General features: G+C 47.1%; 1 long non-coding RNA gene across 2 annotated transcripts in view; it reads left to right on the top strand.

Moving 5' to 3' along the window:
• Window positions 1–263: 263 nt before the first annotated feature.
• LOC138740049 (uncharacterized) overlaps window positions 264–19,479 on the top strand; it is a 52,516-nt gene continuing 33,300 nt past the window's right edge. For both annotated transcript variants that reach the window (XR_011342632.1, XR_011342633.1), the window contains exon 1: window positions 264–434. This is a non-coding gene — a long non-coding RNA (uncharacterized lncRNA). The remainder of the gene's footprint in view (window positions 435–19,479) is intronic.

The following is a 19,479-nucleotide window of genomic DNA, read 5'->3' as shown; positions in this document are numbered from 1 at the left end:
CTTGACAACCTCAATGGTATAGCCGTCAATGGTCAGGGGACCATGATCTCCCCAGGACCTCCTGAAGTCAACAATCATCTATTTTTTTTTAAAAAAAACATTATACAGGTTGTTTGCTCTGCACCAGTTCATTAGTGTCTGTGCTTAGTCTCTATATGTTCCCTCTTCGTTCTTACTGACAAGGCCCACCATTGTCATGTCATTAATGAACTTGATGATGTGCTTCGAGCTGTGCTTGGCTGCACAATCATAGGTCAGCAGAGTAAACAGCTGTGGGCTGAGCACGCAGCCCTGAGGGGCCCCCCTGTGCTCAGTTTGATGGTCTTGGAGGTGCCATTTCCTATCCAGACTGACTGTGGTCTCCCCATCAGAAAGTCGAGAATCCAATTGCAGAAGGAGGTGTTTTGAACCAGCAGAGTCAACTTCCTTATCAGGTACAGAGGTATGATTATGTTGAATGCCAAAATGAAGTCAGTAAACAGCATTCGAACATACAAGTCTTTGTTTTCCTAAGGTGGGTGAGGACTAGATGAAGGGCGGTGGCGATAACATTGTCCATGGAGCTGTTGGCTCAATATGCAAACTGCAGGGGGTCCAGTGAGCAGATGCTTGATGTGGCCCATGATGAGCCTCTCGAAGCATTTCATGATGATGGATATGAATGTGGCAAGACGGTAAACACATATGACTTCTTTAGCACAGATACAATGATGGTGGCTTTGAAGCACATTGGGACCACTGTGTTTCTCAGAGAGATATTAAAAATGTCAGTGAGAACATCTGCTAGCTGAGCCGCACAATCCCTGAGCTCTCTGCCGGGAAGGTTATGCGGGACAGCAACTTTCTGTAGGTTGACCTTGTCTAGTTCTCTCTTAACATTGCCCACTGTAAGACACAGCACCTGATCACTTGGAGGAGGGGTAGTCTTCTTTGCCACCACATCGTTTTGTGCCTCAAACCACGTGTAGAAATCATTGAGTTCATCTGGGAGGAAGGCATTACCAGCACCTGCAAATGGTGTGGTCATATGATTAGTGAAGTCCTGGATCCCCCTCCACATGCATCCTTGCTGTCCAGGAATTAACAGTGAATGCATTGGGCCTGCACATGCTTTGCCCCTCTGATGGCCTTAGATAGCTTGGCTCTTGCCATCATTATGGCTGCCTTGTCCCCCACTCTGAAGGCCATATCTCATTTCCTGAGCAGCACCCAGACCTCCATCATCCATGGCTTCTGATGAGAGAGAGTAGAGATGGACTTGGGCACAGTGATGTTGTCACTACACTTACTAACCTAGCTGATCACTGTTGCCATATACTCCTCCAGGTTTATACATTCACCAGTGGTTGCTGCTTCCTTGAACACGTGCCAGTTGGTTAGCTCAAAACAGTCTTGAAGTGCGTGAATGGTCCCCACTGACCAGCTTTTAACCTGCTTCAGGACTGGTCTGTAGCATCTCATGAGCAGTCTGTATGCAGGGATTAACATTACAGAGATGTGGTCTGAGTATTCGAGGTAGGGACAGGGCTCCACCCAATATGCGTCAGAATATGTTCGTGTACTCAAGGTCCAATGTGTTCGCCACTCTCGTAACAACTGGGATTCAAGAGGATGCTGAGGCCAAGAAGGGCTCCCGAAGAATGTTGGGTGCTGAAGGCTTTCTTATCGTGTCAATGGTTTGGATATGGGCTAGGGTTTGAACTGGAATCTTGTGCGGTGGCACAGGCTGCAAGAGCCCTGGAGGTGAATCCACAGACACTCAGTGACTCTAAGGATACTCTCTTGCTTCTCTTTCTCTGACTGTAAGGGGCACTTGGCAATGCTAATGGAAAATCTTTGTCATAAGAAAGGCATTTTCGTGCAATGTTACTATTTCTGCTTTATTACATGACAATAAATAGTATAGGATCTGATCTGATCTAGTCTGCATCACATTTTCTGATGCCTTGCTTTCAACACTATCCCTCTCCTTGGGAAGCACGAAGCCAAAGTTCTTATTTTAAAATGTTCATCTTTGATTTCAAATCTTTCTATGGTCTGCCCTTCTCTCTCATCTCCTTCAGTCCTAAAACCAGCATCCCCTTCCCACCCCACCCCAACTCCCAATACACCGGACTCTCTCTAATTCTAAAATTTTAATCAACCGAACAGTATTCATTCCACATTCACAGATGTGCCTTCAGGTACAAAAAAAACCCTAACCTTGGGAATGCCTCCCTAATCTGATCTTTTCCCTTTTTCACTCTCCTTCAAGCTTAACTCTGCCAAAATATCACACTGTGATTATTTTGGTAACACACAATTAATGAAATAATGATCTGAATAACCTGGAGTGTCCAATGCACACATGTTCTGCTATTTTCCATGCCCAATGTCACAAGAAACAAAGAGTAATTTACAGTGCAGTTGTGCTCCTACCAAAATGCAATTTCAGTGGTATTTGCATTGGAGTGAGTCTTGCAATCCATATACACAGGAACACATGTCAGGGATTCTCCTAGATTTGTGATAGATGCTTTGACATATAAACTCTAAAAGTTTAATCGAGAACTCTTTCCAATTTCCAGAATCAGACATTTTGGTGCTGGACATTTTGGCAAAGAAAAAATGATTTTTTGTAGGCCATTGGACAGTTTGGCGTTGGCCCAGCAAACTCCGGCACTGCATCACTTCAGAAACATTTTGGGGTTTATTTTTATACTTATTAAATAATCACTCACTCTACATATAATCTAACCCTCCCCCAGCAAATATTTATTGATATACATGTTTGGTGCTGGCCTGGGTGCCAGCATTTCAGAAACCACTGCCTGAATCCCCTGCATTGCAGAAACTCCCTCCCCACAGAAAATCGCTTCCCCAGAAAACATTTTGGATTTATTGTTATACATTAAATAATCATACAAATAAGTGTGACGGGACAGAGTGGGTCAGCAGACAGTGAGTGGGGTGGCAGGCCAAAATGTCCAGCACCAAGCTGTGGACGCCAAAATGTCCTAGACCTTCCAATTTCCTCACAAAATAGCTTTGCCAACATAGCAGTATATTTTTGCAATCTCATAGTGAGCAATTGTTTAATTGTCAAAACAGATCAGTAAGCTTTACAAGGAGATCGTTAGGTATGTGACCAGTTGAATTCAAATCAAAAACTGAGGTATTTTTAGAATTACTTTTGAAAGGAATGAGTCCAGAGCAACTGTAGCAAATCAGATCACTGAGATTTGTCCATAGCTATGAACAGATAACGTCAGGATGTCTCCTATACATTAGCAGATGGAAATTGATTCCTAGAGGGTTCAACATTTCACAGTAAGCACATCCATTAAAAAAAAAATTCTGGGCAAGAATTGAGTAAAAACTGTCAAAAATGCACAAAATACATGCAGTACACACAAGTGCTGAGGAAACTTTTAACGTTTCATACCATCAGCTGTTTCATTATGGCGAAGTTGAAGGTTCACTGTGCAAAAGCTCTAGATAATTTTAACGTCTAATGGCAGTAAAGAGGATGATCTTCACTGCACAGTTGGAAAGCTTTAGGAATAGTATTGGTGAAGACCCTGGGGATGGGGGGAGAGGGAGGAAGAGGAGGATGATGTCATTGCAGGGATGGAGGACAAATATCCTCCCTGCTACTGTAACAGGTCTAAAACTCTGCAACTTTGAATTCCTATTGATCTGCAATAGGATTAATATAGCTCTATCCAACCGAAATTGAGCAAAGCCTATCTGTCCACGAAATGCACAATATTGAGCGTATGATCTATCCAAGAGCAAATGGGTAAAATAAATGAATAATTTATATTTGGTCTTTTACCTCATTCTGATCGTCATTGTAGAGGTGACTTCAATGAGACCAGCCTTATCATCAATTGAGGAAAATAATGTTAGAGTAATGCAAGCAAGCATGCCCAATGTCTCAGAAAAGGTCGTTTCAGTTAGAACTAATGGAACAAAAACAAGCTGCTAGTGGAATTGAGTGGATCAAGCAGCATCTGTGAAGGGAAAGGAATTGTTAATGTTTCAGGTCGAGACCCTGCATTAGGACTAAATCACTGATGGCGATTTGAGTGCACTTTAGAGCAACTGTCATTTTTGTATTTCATTCTCACAGAAATTCTCAATCACACTACAGCACAAATAACTAGCAAAGGTACAGGAAAAAAAAAGCAGTCTGCAAGCCAGAAAACAAACCAGAGAAAGAACAAATCACATTTTTGTGTTCAGTTGATATCTAGAACTCTACAAAGGATCGTTTTGCAGTGTTTCAATGGCAGGCATTATTTTTACCCAGATTTATTTTTAAAATCTGTTACAAAGGTTTAGTGAATGCTATTTAAAAGCCTGCAGCAATGACTGAAGTTACAAGATATTTTATCATATAGCTTGTATAGATTGTTCTCAAGCAGAGTCTCAGACATTACTCTGGCAATAAACAGGTAACTTCACCACAAAGACACTTGACTTTCAATTCACTTTCATAAAATTCCTTGTCCTTTTGACTTTATCTTTTGTCACATCACTCTGGAGACAGTCAAAAGTTTGTAGCCTTCTGTGGTGTGCTGTTAGACAGAATCAGACACACACAAGGTAAAGACTGTACAACAGGCTTTAATCCACAAAGACTTCCACAGAGACAAGCTGGCTGTGGCTGCAGTAACTCTGAGTGAGGCCTCGGGAGGCCGGCGCAGGCTTATATCCTGGAGGGTGATTGACACCCGACTGGGTGGGGCTTGATCCATTCAGGCCAACTGATTGACAGCCATTCAGGTGTTGTCCTTACACTCCTGCAGGTACAGAGGTTTCCCCCTGCAGTAGGCCAGTGTTGTACCTCTACATTCACCCCCTTCTTTAAAATTATCCCGGAGTGGGGGACAGTAACAAGGAATCGCACTATATTTACAGTTGAGATGATTCAGCGGCCACCGGGGTCTCTGTGACTGTCGTAGGAATGGCTCCTGGTCACTGGTCAGAGGGGAAGTGGGGTGGCTGGCAGCAGGGGCGTATGTGGCTGGTGTGGTGCCGCGCGGAGGGGTGGCCAGGGGGGCCGGGGTCGACGAATGCGGGTCGTATTGGATGGGTGGGAGGTGGGTTCATCTCCTAAGTCTGAAGCAGGTCCCTGGTAGTCAAGGAGGCCCTGTGTGCCCCATAGTTGTCTGGGGACGGAGATGTATCATCCTAGATCAGTGTCATCCTGGTTGGAGGGTGGCGTGGTGTGGTGGGTGCTCCTGCTGGTGCCAGGTCCCTGGTTGAAACAGTGTCCTCTCTGCCACTGCCAAACCCAACATAAGCGTAGTTATGGTTTGCATGAAGGAGGAAAGCCTGCTCTACCAGGGCTTCGGCCTTGTGTGACTGTACATGCTTACGCAGAAGCACCGGTCCCGGGGACGTGAGCCATGCTGGAAGTGGCATTCCAGTTGCCAACCTCCTGGGGAATGAGAAAAGACGTTCGTGAGGGGTCTCGTTAGTAGCTGTGCATAGCAGTGACCGAATGGCATGGAGCGCCTCGGGCAGGGCGTCCTGCCAGTACTCGATGGCCCATCCTTTTGACCTGAGAGCCAGGAGGACGGCATTCCAGACCACCCCATCCTCACGTTCCACTTGCCCGTTGCCTCTCGGGTTATAGCTTGTCGTGCAACTGGTCGCGATGCCCCTCGCCATCAGGTACTGGCGCAGCTCGTCACTCATGAAACTAGACCCCCGGTGAAAATCTGCCAAGGCCCTGATGACGGTGGCCATGGAGGTGTCCAGACAAGGGATGGCGAAAGGGAAGCACGAGTACTCGTCCACTACCATGAGAAAGTAGACGTTTCGGTTCGTGGAAGGCATGGACTGTTTGAAGTCCATGCTGAGACGTTCAAAAGGCTGAGTAGCCTTTACAACGTGGGCCTGGGGTGCGGAAAAAACGGGGTTTACACTCTGCACAGACCTAACAGGCCTCGGTCATGTCCCTGACGATGTAAGGCAGATTTTGGGACTTAACGAAATGGTACAACCGGGTGACGCCCAGATGGCAGAGGGACTCATGCAATCCCTGCAACCTGTCGTCATGCATAGATGCGCAGGTACGAGAGAGGGCATCAGAGGAGTCATTAAACTTCCCAGGGCGGTACTTAATGTCATAGCTGTAGGTTGCCAGCTCGACTCTCCAGTGCAGGATCTTGTCGTTCTTGATCTTGCTCTTGTGGGTAGTGTTAAACATGAACGCCACGGCCTGCTGGTCTGTGAGGAGTATGAATCTCCTGCTGGCCAGGTAGTGGCACCAGTGGCGGACCGCTTCCACAATCACCTGGGCCTCCTTTCCAATGGCAGAGTGCCCTAGCTCGGAGCCGTGGAGGGTCCTGGAGAAGAAGGCAATGGGGCAGCCCTCTTGGTTGAGGGTAGAAGTGAGGGCCACCTCAGAGGCATCACTCTCTACCTGGAAGGGGGAAGTCCTCATCCACAGCCTGCATTGTGGCATCCGCGATGTCTTGCCTGATGCAGGTGAAGGCTGCCTGCACCTCAGGTGGGAGGGGAAAAGTTGTGGCTTGGGCCAGTGGGGGAACTTGTCCGAGAAGTGATGGACCCACTGCGAGTAATAAGGGAACAGACCCAGGCACCTGCGGAGGGCCTTTAGTGTGGGGGGGAGGGGTAACTCCATTAATGGGCGCATCCTTTCCAGATCTGGGCCGACAACTCCATGAGCCACGATGTACCCCAGAATAGCAAAGCGGGTGGTGCTGAATACGCTGATAGTGACGTTATCCAGATTTGGGAACGTCACCTTCAACTTGTGCCGGTCTACCATGTGATCCATCTTCCACTGGAAGATGGAGACCCTATTCGTGACCCTAAAAGGAACCCGGCGGAACTGGTACAGGCACCCGTCCGCCTCAAAGGCGGTGTAGGCTTGTCCTTCTGGTGGATAGGGATTTGGTGATACGCCTATTTCAGGTCAATTGTGGAGAAAACCTAGTAGTGCGCTATCTCATTGACCATGTCGGCGATCCTCGACAGGGGGTAGGCATCCAGCTGGGTGTATCAATTAATGGTCTGGCTGTGATCCACGACCATCCTCAGCTTACTTCCCCCTTTGACCACCAGGACTTGGGCTCTCCAAGGGCCATTACTGGGCTCTATAACACCTTCCGCCAGGAGTCGCCGAACCTCTGCCTTGATGAAGTGCCTGTCTGCAGTGCAATAGTGCCTACTTCTGGGGGCGATCGGCTTGCAGCCTAGCGCAAGATGTGGAAAAAGCACTGATGGGGTGATGCACAGTGTGGAGAGGCTGCAGGTTGGCCGGGGCTGGTAGGTTGGCGTGCTGTGCAATGTGAGTGGAGGTTGGGGCCCCCCAAAGGCAAGGGTGACATTCTACAGGTGGCACTGGAAATCCTGGCCCAGGAGGAGTGGTGTGCAGAGTTTGGGCATGACCAGGAGCCTGAATCCTGTGTAAGTCTCCCCTCTCACCGTTAAATCAACCGAGCAGTGCCTGAGGGTACCAACAGTCTTATCCTTGGCGGCGAGGGTGATCGAGCAGGTGGTGGGGTGGACCTTTAACCTTAGGGAGTGGGCCACACTCGAGTGAATGAAGCTCTCGGTGCTGCCACTGTCCAACAGGCACTTTGTTACCTGCCCGTTGACTCACACATCCATCATCGAGCGCTCGAGATCATGGGGGATGTCCCTGGTCAGCGTGGTGGCGGCCAGGACCATCTCGGAGTCATCGCTATCCGGAGGGATGGAGAGTGTCGATAGGGTGGCCTGGTCATTGCCCATGTTGACTACATCAACATCGGTCGTGAGGTGCAGCATGCAGTATCCAGAGGTGAGGGGAGCGTTGGTTGGGTGGTCTGGTCAATGCCCATATTGACCACGTTGTTCTCAACATTCCAGGGGCCCTCCATGTTGGGTGCTGCCTGGCCCAAGATGGCAGTGACACGTGGGGGGCCATTGCATGGCTGGCCTCCTTCCTCAGCCGTGTCCGCTGCACCAGGGGAAGTGACTTCATCACGGCCGGCAGCAGTGACGTCATTATGTCAGCTGGAAGTGACATCGCTGTAGTTCTCAGTGAGCGGCGGGGGCTGGTGCAGATACTTGGGGCACATGCTGTGATGGTCGCTGGCGGGGCCGGATGTTGCGCGGTCGAAGTCGAGGAAGGGGGAAGTCATCGCAGGGACAATGGCGCCACCCAGCACATGCACATGGGGGGGTCCGCGGGGGAGGTGGGGAGGTCAGAGGGCCGCTGAGCTGCCGGCAGGTTTAGAGAGGCACACTTTTGGCCTTTCTTGCCGCATCAGGAACAATACTGGTTCCTAGCTGGGCAGTTTTGGTGCGATCGTCAATCTGACCCACACCAGGACTCACAGTACTAACAGGGGCACCGGGCGCCTACCACAGTGATGTTCTCCTCCCCAGCTCAGCCTGGGGCTGCAGCTACAGTGTGAGAGGGCCATGAGGGAGCCTGGGGGAACCTGTAATCAAAGGCTTTGATGTGAAGGGCTGCTGTTTCCAGGGTTTGGACCACTTCCACAGTCCTGATTAGGGCATAGATATTGTCTTCCAGCAGCTTCTGCCGGATGGCCCTCGAGTGTGGCCCTCGGACAAAAGCGTCGCGGATCAGCCTCTCGACCTCCTCTACACCTACCCTGGGTTCAGCCAGACATGGTCGGGCCAACTCTTGCAAGTATCCTAGGTAAGACTCAGCCATCTCCCTGGGTTGCCGGGCTAGGGTATTGAGGAGATACCTTGCACAGACCACATTCATGGGGGGCTTGTACAAGTTCTCGAGAGTATCCATTGCACTCTTGTACGTGGAGCATCCTTTGGTTACCTGGAAGGTGCAGGGACCCAGCTTTGACCAGAGTAGGACCAACCTCTTCCAATCGGAGTCCAGGACGTCGCCCTCGTGTGACTCGATGATTGCTTCGACCGCGTGCTGCCAGATCTCGAAGCGTGTCTGGGCTTCTGGGTGGTGTGAGTCGACTTCAAGGCTCCCTACGCACAGGAGTTTTTCCATGGCAGCTGTGGGAAAATTTTGTGGATTAAATTGTGGTGTGCTGATAGACAAAATCAGACACAGACAAGGTAAAGACTATACAACAGGCTTTAATCCACAAAGACTTCCACAGAGCCAGGCTGGCTGTGGGCTGCAGCAATTCTGAGTGAGGCCTCAGGATGCCGGCACAGGCTTATATCCCAGAGGGTGATTGACACCTGACCGGGTGGGGCTTGATCCATTCAGGCCGACTGATTGACAGCCAGTCAGGTTTTGTCCTGTCCCCTTACACTCCTACAGGTACAGAGGTTTCCCCCTGCAGTAGGCCTGTGGTGTACCACCACACCTTTCAAGATTCATTTAGAAAATAAAACATTACACCACAGTACAGGCCCTTCAACATTTACTTTGCACATACTACTAAACTGTCAGGAGTTTTTAAAAAATCGCCTGCAAAAGGAAATTGAGCTCATTTTGGTTGGTACAACTTAACAGAGAATATGAAGACTGGTTTCAAACCGCTTGATCACAACTTCACCAATCCAATATTCATAAAACACAAATGCCATCTCCAATAATTGTGTCAACTCCCTCCATTCAACAGGATTACAATTATTAACAACCTGGAAAGCACATTGCCCAGATATTTACCATACACAATCACTCCATGAGAAATGCAGGGAGAAGCATTAAGTTTACTTTCCTCTGACTATACATTGACAACCCGCTGAAATAGTGTTTCTCTGGACCATGGTGGACACAAATGCACACATAATACATAGCACATAATCAAAAATAGACACAAAAATATAAAATATATAGAAACATGTTGGAATAATTTATTCCATTTTGTTTAAAAGACACCCAACGTTACAGAATACTATTCATCAATCTCACAGCCTGCAGGAAGAAGTCTTTTGCCAGCCTGCCAACCCTGATTTTGGTCTCTTCTCACTTCAGGCAGAAGGAACAGCAGCCTGAAGTCTGAAACCTCTAGATCAGTGGTTTTCAAACTCACATTCCACCTCAAGCAACCCCATGCCATAAGTGCTCTGTGATTGGTAAGGAATTGCTTAAGGTGGTATATGAGTGGGAAGGGAAGGTTGAGAACCACTGCTCTAGACCAATTGTCTCTGAAATATGGTTTCCCACTCCTTTCAGAGAGCAGTCAAGGCTCAACTACTAAACCAGAAGGTCATTAGAGAATAATAATCATTCCCCAGAGGCTACTAGAGAAGCTGTCATTACAGAAAGACCACAGCCTGTCTGTGTTGGTAGCAGATTGTCACGCTGTGTGCTCAGGGGCTGTGTGCTCAGCACACTTCTGTTCGTGCTACTGACCCACAACTACAACACCTGATCCAGCTCCAACAGAGTCATCAAGTTTGCAATTTACATGACAGTAATTGGCATCGTCAGCAACAATGATGAGTCGCATTACAGAGAACAGGTGGAAAGACTCGTGAAATGATGCAAGAATAACAACTAGTCTCAAGATGGACAAGACAGGGAGATGATTGTGGACTTCAGGAGGACCAAGACGACCACCCTCCACTTCACATTAATAGCTCAGTAGTGGGGAGAGTAGAGACCATAAAGTTCATTGGAGTCCACTTAAGAAGAGACCCATCCTGGACAAACATGTCCTCACTTGTCAGGAAGCACAACAGTGACTGCACTTCCTCAGAAGGCTGAGGCAGGCAAGGTCACTGACCACAATCCTGTCAACTTTCTACAGGTGCTCTATCCAGAGTGTCCTGGCTGACTGCATCACAGTGAGATACATTTGCTGGAGAGCATTCAATTGGAGGTTAATCCACAGGACCATAAGAGCAGCAGAGAGGATCACTCAGGGCTCCCTCCCCACCAACACCCCACCCCACCCCCCCCCCCCATCAACTTGATCTTCTGGGACCATTATCTGAAGCGCGCACATAAAATTGTTCAGGACCTCCACCACCACACGCACAGCATCTTTTGGCTCCTCCCATCGGGAAAGAGATACAGGAGTATCAGAGCCAGGACCATCAGGCTGATAAACAGCTTCTTCCCACAGGCAGTGAGAAAGCCGTTTGTTTCATTAGGCTATAATCTTCTTCTTTGGCTTGGCTTCGCGGACGAAGATTTATGGAGGGGGTAAAAGTCCACGTCAGCTGCAGGCTCGTTTGTGGCTGACAAGTCCGATGCGGGACAGGCAGACACGGTTGCAGCGGCTGCAGGGGAAAATTGGTTGGTTGGGGTTGGGTGTTGGGTTTTTCCTCCTTTGACTTTTTTCAGTGAGGTGGGCTCTGTGGTCTTCTTCAAAGGAGGTTGCTGCCCGCCAAACCGTGAGGCGCCAAGATGCACGGTTTGAGGCGATATCAGCCCACTGGCGGTGGTCAATGTGGCAGGCACCAAGAGATTTCTTTAGGCAGTCCTTGTACCTCTTCTTTGGTGCACCTCTGTCACGGTGGCCAGTGGAGAGCTCCCCATATAACACGATCTTGGGAAGGCAATGGTCCTCCATTCTGGAGACGTGACCCCCCAGCGCAGCTGAATCTTCAGCAACGTGGACTCGATGCTGTCGACCTCTGCCATCTTGAGTACTTCGACGTTAGGGATGAAAGCGCTCCAATGGATGTTGAGGATGGAGCGGAGACAATGCTGGTGGAAGCGTTCTAGGAGCAGTAGGTGATGCCGGTAGAGGACCCATGATTCGGAGCCGAACAGGAGTGTGGGTATGACAACGGCTCTGTATACGCTTATCTTTGTGAGGTTTTTCAGTTGGTTGTTTTTCCAGACTCTTTTGTGTAGTCTTCCAAAGGCTCTATTTGCCTTGGCGAGTCTGTTGTCTATCTCATTGTCGATCCTTGCATCTGATGAAATGGTGCAGCCGAGATAGGTAAACTGGTTGACCGTTTTGAGTTTTGTGTGCCCGATGGAGATGTGGGGGGGGCTGGTAGTCATGGTGGGGAGCTGGCTGATGGAGGACCTCAGTTTTCTTCAGGCTGACTTCCAGGCCAAACACTTTGGCAGTTTCCGCAAAGCAGGACGTCAAGCGCTGAAGAGCTGGCTCTGAATGGGCAACTAAAGCGGCATCGTCTGCAAAGAGTAGTTCACGGACAAGTTTCTCTTGTGTCTTGGTGTGAGCTTGCAGGCGCCTCAGATTGAAGAGACTGCCATCCGTGCGGTACCGGATGTAAACAGCGTCTTCATTGTTGGGGTCTTTCATGGCTTGGTTCAGCATCATGCTGAAGAAGATTGAAAAGAGGGTTGGTGCGAGAACACAGCCTTGCTTCACGCCATTGTTAATGGAGAAGGGTTCAGAGAGCTCATTGCTGTATCTGACCCGACCTTGTTGGTTTTCGTGCAGTTGGATAATCATGTTGAGGAACTTTGGGGGACATCCGATGCGCTCTAGTATTTGCCAAAGCCCTTTCCTGCTCACGGTGTCGAAGGCTTTAGGCTATAATAGTTTGATGATAATAACCTTGAACTAGATGTGCTTTTATAATCATCCATTTTTTTCATAATCACCATTATCGATTACCATGTTTTTAAATATAGATTTTAATTAACACAGCATATATTTCTACAGGATAGCAGTGGAGTTTTTAAACTCTTACAGATGACAACTCCGGTAAATTATTAATTCCACTCCTGGTTGCCACCCTCATTACCCAGATGGCATGTTTCCCCAGGTACTGTCACCTCCCCATTAGACCCTTGGAACATTTTTTCTGCCTCTTTTCTATGCATTTTCCCAGGTAAATCATTTAATTGAACTTGAGTCTTCAGGTATAAGTCCTGGCAAACCCTTCTCCCTTTATATTCTTTCTTCTTCCATGCTAAAAATTTAGTAACCAGCAGAAACGGCCATGGTCCTCATTTTTGGTAAAGCTTCTTGTTCACTTGTGTCTCTTGTTAATCAGGTGACTGCCAACTAATTTTCTGCTGCCATTCCTTTAAGGTATGAACACACCAACCAATGTGCGCACAAAATGCCCTCACAAGCAATATTGATAAGTTTGATTTATTTTCTTGCTGATGTGCTCACAAATTTCAAATAAGAAACTCTTATTTTCCTTTATTGTTGGCTGATTTATATCTTCCATTGGTCTGAGCATTAAATGGTTTGAAAAATATCCATTTGAATAACAACTAATGGTCATGCAGCAATAAGATGTTATCTGCAGTAGTGGAAGACCATTTTAGCGTGACAATTGAGATTTTAGGAAAAGTGTTTATAAAAAAATCTGAGTCACTATCCACTCTTCAACTATTACATGCATTTTACTTCAATCAATTAACTGTTTGATCAATGCAGTCGAACTGGCATCTTAATTGAAGATAATTAGCACAAGATTCTGCAATCTCCAGAGGTGTAAATTAGAACAAAAGGAATCAAACAGCTATTTGGAGTAGAGCTGCGCTATATGATCCCAGGAGAAACCCATGTGAAATCGGATAAAGGGACATTACAGTTTAACTGACAGAAGGATTGACGACCTTCGATGTGCATCCTTTAGAATGAGACATCACCAGGATTCAACGCCTCTGGTGAGGCTTTTAACAACAGCGCAATCATTATTCCAACCAGCCCTTGTGGGAAGGGTGAGATAGTCGCTATCTACGGCTGGCACCTGTCTCGGATCGGATGGGCTTTTTACCATCCGCTTCCACAGGCTTCTTCTTCATTACATTTCATTAATGGAAAACAAATTTGCAGAACTGAAATGAGTTCCTATGTTTAAAAATATCTGAAATGGGAGTGGGAAACATTGGAGGTAACATTTTCAGTATCCGTTGAATTATATTCTGCTTTGTGAACAGCCTTGTTTTCTTAGAGTATAATCATGCAGAATAGTCGTCATGAAAGATTGTGAATATATTCTTTCCAAGTTTTTCTTTCTTATGTGCTTATCATGGAAAGGCAAATGAAGCATTATCACATAAATACAATCTTATAGCTAATTTTTGCATTTGTTTCTATTGCATATGGAACAGGTTTTTGTTTTAATTACAAACTAAGACATCCTGGGAATATCCAGTGAGGCACGCACTCTCAATGGAGAGAAAAAAATTGAGTTCATCTTTCAGGCTGATGACCCTTTGTCCATAATTCTGGTGACATCGGTGCCATTAGCAAGAGGGGTGAACGTTTACAGAGGATAGTTGGACTCTCTGGAGGGAGTGCAAATGGATGGAGATAGATGAGGGGAGGAAACAGGAAAGCAAGTCAAAAACAATGCTAGGTGTGCGAGATGTGTAAAACAGAAAGTACTGGAAATCCAGAATAAATAAACACTGACTGTGAGGCACTAGAGGGAATTCATTTACAGGGAATGACTTCTTAATCAGACAGATCTGGATATTTCTGTCAAAAATAGGAAATGGTATATGCATGCTATTTAAATAAGTTGACTAGTCATTCAGAGGACTGAATGAACAGTCCAGAGACTTGGGTTCAAAATCTACTAAGGTGAATATGAAATTTAAAAATCAAGAACAATTGCTGGTCTTAGTAATGATGACAGCAAAATATCAAGATTAAAAATGCACTTGCTTTATTCAAAAAATTTGCCCTCTTGACCCAATGTGACTCAGCATCCAGCTCATGTTGTTAACACATAAAATGTTCTCTGAAGTAGTCCATTAAGCATGGCATAGTTAGCATAGCAGTTAGTACCAGCAACCTGGGTTCGAATCCTGCACTATCTTTAAGGAGTCACTATGTCCTCCCAGCATGGGTTTCCTCTAGGTGCTTCTTACCTTCAAAAACAATGTATGTCGATTGTAGGTTCATTGGGCTATTTGGGCAGCATGGACTCGTGAGCCAGAGGGCCTGTTACTGTGATGCATGTCTAAAAAAAATAAGTCACTTGCATCTCCTCAAGTGGCAACTGGGGATGGCATACATGATACTGTCTTTGCTTGTGTTACCCAAATACAAAAAAAATAAATTACAAAAAAGGAAATAGCCAAATTCAACATCAAAAAAAAAAGTATCAAGAGCTGAAACATAACCTGTATTGAAAAAGAGGTAGCATTGTTCAAACTGCACTCAGCTTTATTGGAGCAGTAGCAGCTGAAAACAGATCAGAGTGGGCGTGGGATGGAAAATTAATGTGACAAGCAACTGAAAGCTTCGGGTCACATCTACAAACTAAATGGAGGTGTTGTGCAAAGCAGAAATTATTTCAGGCAATGTATGCTCTGCATTCTACAGGAACATTATCAGTATAAATGATTGGTCTTTCAAAGTCCAAAAAAATCGTAGAACAGGATGACTTCATTTGGTTCATGAAGCCGACTTATTTAATAGACGTTACACAATTTGTCTCATCCTGGACTTTTTCATTTGCGAATTACCTGACAAAAAAATTCAACTCACTTTCACACTACTCTCGAAAGTCATCTGGAAGATCTACTTGAAAGTTCTCATGACCTGCAAATTGCTTTGTTTACCAATATATGATACCCTTTAGCTTCTTGAGGCAAACCACTGCATGTATAGTTTTATCTGTCTGGGCACACCCATTGGCTGACCGTAGCTGTGGCCCCTCCCACTAGATCCAGAATAAAGGTGACAGTCCCTCAGCCCCCTCCTCAGTTCGGGACAGTCGATCAGCAGGGACGTGCCTTCATTCTATTGTAAATGAAAGCTCATCAGTTTTGCTCAACTTCAGTCTTTTGAGTCATTGATGATGCATCAATTTTATTTGCAATCGTCTTGACAGTGGAGTAGATCCTGAAGCCAGAGAAATTGGAAATTGATCCTCAATCACCTAAGGCATCCAGGAAAACTGAGCTCTGGACTCTGGCTGCGCTGTTTCAAAGGGTCCTACAGGCATCAAAGCCATCATTTGGTTAGAGAAAGACAAATTACAGGTACTACATTCCCATATCGGGCCCCTAGTGTACTCGATAATCAGGAATGCCACATCATATCCAGAGGCAATGGACATATTGAAAGACCAGTACCTGAAGGTGGTCACCGAGGTCTATGCCAGACACCTCCTACTGACCCGAAAGCAGCGACCTAGGGAGTCGAACATCAAGTACCTCTGGGCCCTGCGAACTCTCAGACGGGCCTTAAATGCGAGGTCATGATGGTCATGGAGTACACAGAGGACCTGATTAGGGATGCCTATGTTGCAGGCATCAGGTCCAATTATATCTGCTGGGGACTACTAGAGCAAGAGGAGCACAGTCTGTGGAAGGCAGTCAAATTGGCAGGCACACTTTCAGAACATGGAGGCCTAATCAACTGACAATGCAGCTGCCTCATGGTTGCCCCAGGCACTGCCAACTTGGGACACGCTGCCACCGTCAGGTTCTTCCAGCGATCCGCCCATGGCAAACGAGCGCCGCAAGTGCCTAACACCGCTACTGCCAAGCCCAGCCAACAATCCAACCATGGCCTCTGTACTCTGTGAGCACCCAAAGTGTTATTTCTGCGGCATGGGCAAGCACCCAAGGAAATGCTACCCAGTGAAAGATGCAATCTACTCCATTGGCAGGAAGAAGGGGCCCTATGCTAAGGTGTGCAGATCAAAACCACCCCTCCCTAACAGCACTGTGGGAGCCGTCACCTTGGAAATTGGGAACTAGCAGTGCTATATGTGAGTTGTGGGGGCCACCATCTTGGGTGCCAACTTCAAGATCGAGCAGCGCTGTGTGTGGGCTGTTGGGGCCACCATCTTGGATGCCCCATCTCCCAACTCAACACTTGAAATCTCTGATGGAGCGTCAAGCAGTAATCTGACACTGGCTTTCATCACACTCGACCAAAGCAGTCACCATCAACTCGCCAGATCGATGATGGATATTCAAGTAAGTGGCCACGTGTCGAGTTGCCTGTTTGATGGTGGGAGCACAGAGTTTAATCCACCCCAAAGTGATGTAGCACTATTCCCTCATTGTAAGGCCAGGAAGCCAAAAAGTCTCCTTAGCCTCAAAGTCATATACGGTGGATGTCTGGGGCTACTGTGTAATTATTCTAACTGTTTGGGGCACAGACTATAAAATCTTTAAACTTCTAGTGATGCCACAACTCTGCGCTGCCTTGCTACTGGGACTGGACTTTCAATTACACCTTAAAAAGCATGACAATGGATATGATAGGCCCCATCCACCCCTCATTGTCTGTAACCAGCAATTTTTTAAAAATTGCTCAATGCGCTCCACGTACCCTTCAGCTCCTTCCCTCACCGCACACAGCCAACAACCTGATTGCCCATCGCGCATGATCTGCAGACCCTCCACCCTCAAAATTATCACTCCATTGGTGTTCACCAACCTCACCCCTGATTGTAAACCCATTGCCACCAAAAGTAGGTGGTACAGTGCTAGAAACATGGCCTTCATTAGAGCAGAAGTGCAGCAACTCCTCAACGAGGGAATCATTGAGGTTATCACCAGTCCAAAGTGCAGGTACAAAGCACAAGTTCATTGCAGGAATGGAAATGGGACAACAGGGTCGATATGTTAGGCAAAGCTCTATACACACACAGAATGAACTGGTACATACAATGATCAGGGGAAAATCACTACAATGCCCCACCACCCCTTAGCTCAGTGCAGGCACAGCTCTATGTGACAAGGGACACTAATTAAATGCTCCCCAATTTTTAACAGTGCACATCTTACCAACAGTTTCTTCAGCACCCTTCCACATTTCTAGGCCTGGAGTGAAGCAGGGTGGTCCCAAGCTGGCAAAGAGGGAGAACAAAGAGCACATGGCACCTTTATAGTGCTGGAGGAACAAGCCCACATCATTTACTGGGGGACAATAGCTCAGTGGCAGGAGGGTTAATCGAATTACAACAGCCAATGGCCCAAGGCCAAGTACAGGCAAGCTGAAGAGTCCAATCCAAGTAATTTACATGTGGCCAACAGCAAGATGTGTACTAATAGGTGGGGCGGAACCAAACCTTGATTGGCAGCTGGTGTGTCCTCTGACTAGGTAGGGGGCAGTGCTGTCATATGACAGCCACAACCTTTCCCAATACAATCATCAATGGCAGTCAGACCATTATCAGGCACACACAACTGGACGTGTGCCCCCTTCCCCATATATCTGATATGATGAACCAAATCGTATAATATCAGGTCTTCTCCACCAGCGACCTCAAATCAGCTCCCCATCTGCCCAGAGTATCGCCAACATACTGAGATCGAGACGCACAGTCCACTTCAGCTTCACCAATGGGGGTCTCCATCTTCCAACAGGAAATGGACCACATGGTAGATCAGTACCAGCTGCAGGCCACATTTCTGTACCTCGACAATGTCACCATCTGTGGTCATGGCCTACAGGACCATGATGCTAATTTTCAAAAATTCCTCCACACCGTCAAGCTCCTTAACCTCACGTACAATAAGACTCAGTGTGTATTTTGCATAACCCACCTTGTTATACTTGGCTGTGTCATTGAGAATGGAGTCATTGATCCTGACCCTGACTGCATGTGCCCATTCCTGGATCTCCCCCTCCCCCACAGCCTCAAGGCCTGAAAAGGTGCTGGGCTTCTTCTCTTACTCTGTCCAGTATGTCCCCAACTACACGGACAAGGCCCGACCCTCCTTAAATCCACTTCTTTTCCCCTAACACCAGAGCCCCATGCAGCCTTCAGTTGTATCAAGGCAGACATTGACAAAGTCATGATGTACGCTGTGAATGAATCCATCCCATTCCAGGTGGAGAGCGATGCATCAGACTTCAGTCTGGCTGCCGCACTTAACCAGGCAGGCAGACCCATCGATTTCTATTTCCACACCCTCCAAGGCCCCAAAATTCAACACTCCTTTGTCAAGGAGGAGGCCAAAGCCATTGCCAAGGCAGTACAGCACTGAAGGCACTACTTAACTGGGAAATTACTTACCTCACTAACTGACCAATGCACAGTTGTATTCATGTTCAATAACTTGCAGCGAGGTAAAATCAAGAACAACAAGATATTGAGGTGGAGAATTGAACTTTCCACCTACTATTACAATACCTTGTACAGGCCCAGGAAACTCATTGAGCCCCCAGATGTCCAATCCTGCAGAACCTGTGCCAGTGCACAAATTGACCGCTACAAGCCCTTCATAATGATCGCTGCCACCCCAGAGTCACCAGGTTCTTCCACTTCATCAAAGCCCTCAACCTGCCTTCCTCCATCAAATAGATCAGGTCAATGACTAAAATCTGCCAGGTCTGCACAAGTGCAAACCACACTTCTACCAGCCAGACAGAGCACAGTTGATAAAGGACACCCGCTCCTTTGAATGTCTAAGTGTTGACTTCAAAGGACCTCTCCCCTCCTTGGATCGCAATGTGTACTTCCTCTATGTCATTGATGAGTACTTGTGTTTTCCATTTGCCATTTCTTGCCCCGACAATGATAGCTGCCATAGTCATTAAGGCCCTGCTAAGTCTCTTCACACAGTTTGGCTTCCTCAGCTATATTCATAGTGAAGGGGGGGCCCTCATTTTTGAGTGATGAGCTGAGTCAGTACCTGCTGGCCAGAGGCATCAC

Source organism: Narcine bancroftii, chromosome 7, assembly GCF_036971445.1.
Source record: "Narcine bancroftii isolate sNarBan1 chromosome 7, sNarBan1.hap1, whole genome shotgun sequence".
NCBI classification, from domain to species: Eukaryota; Metazoa; Chordata; class Chondrichthyes; order Torpediniformes; family Narcinidae; genus Narcine; species Narcine bancroftii.
The sequence above is the reverse complement of the archived record's forward strand: the minus strand, read 5'-3'. Positions and strand labels throughout refer to the sequence as shown.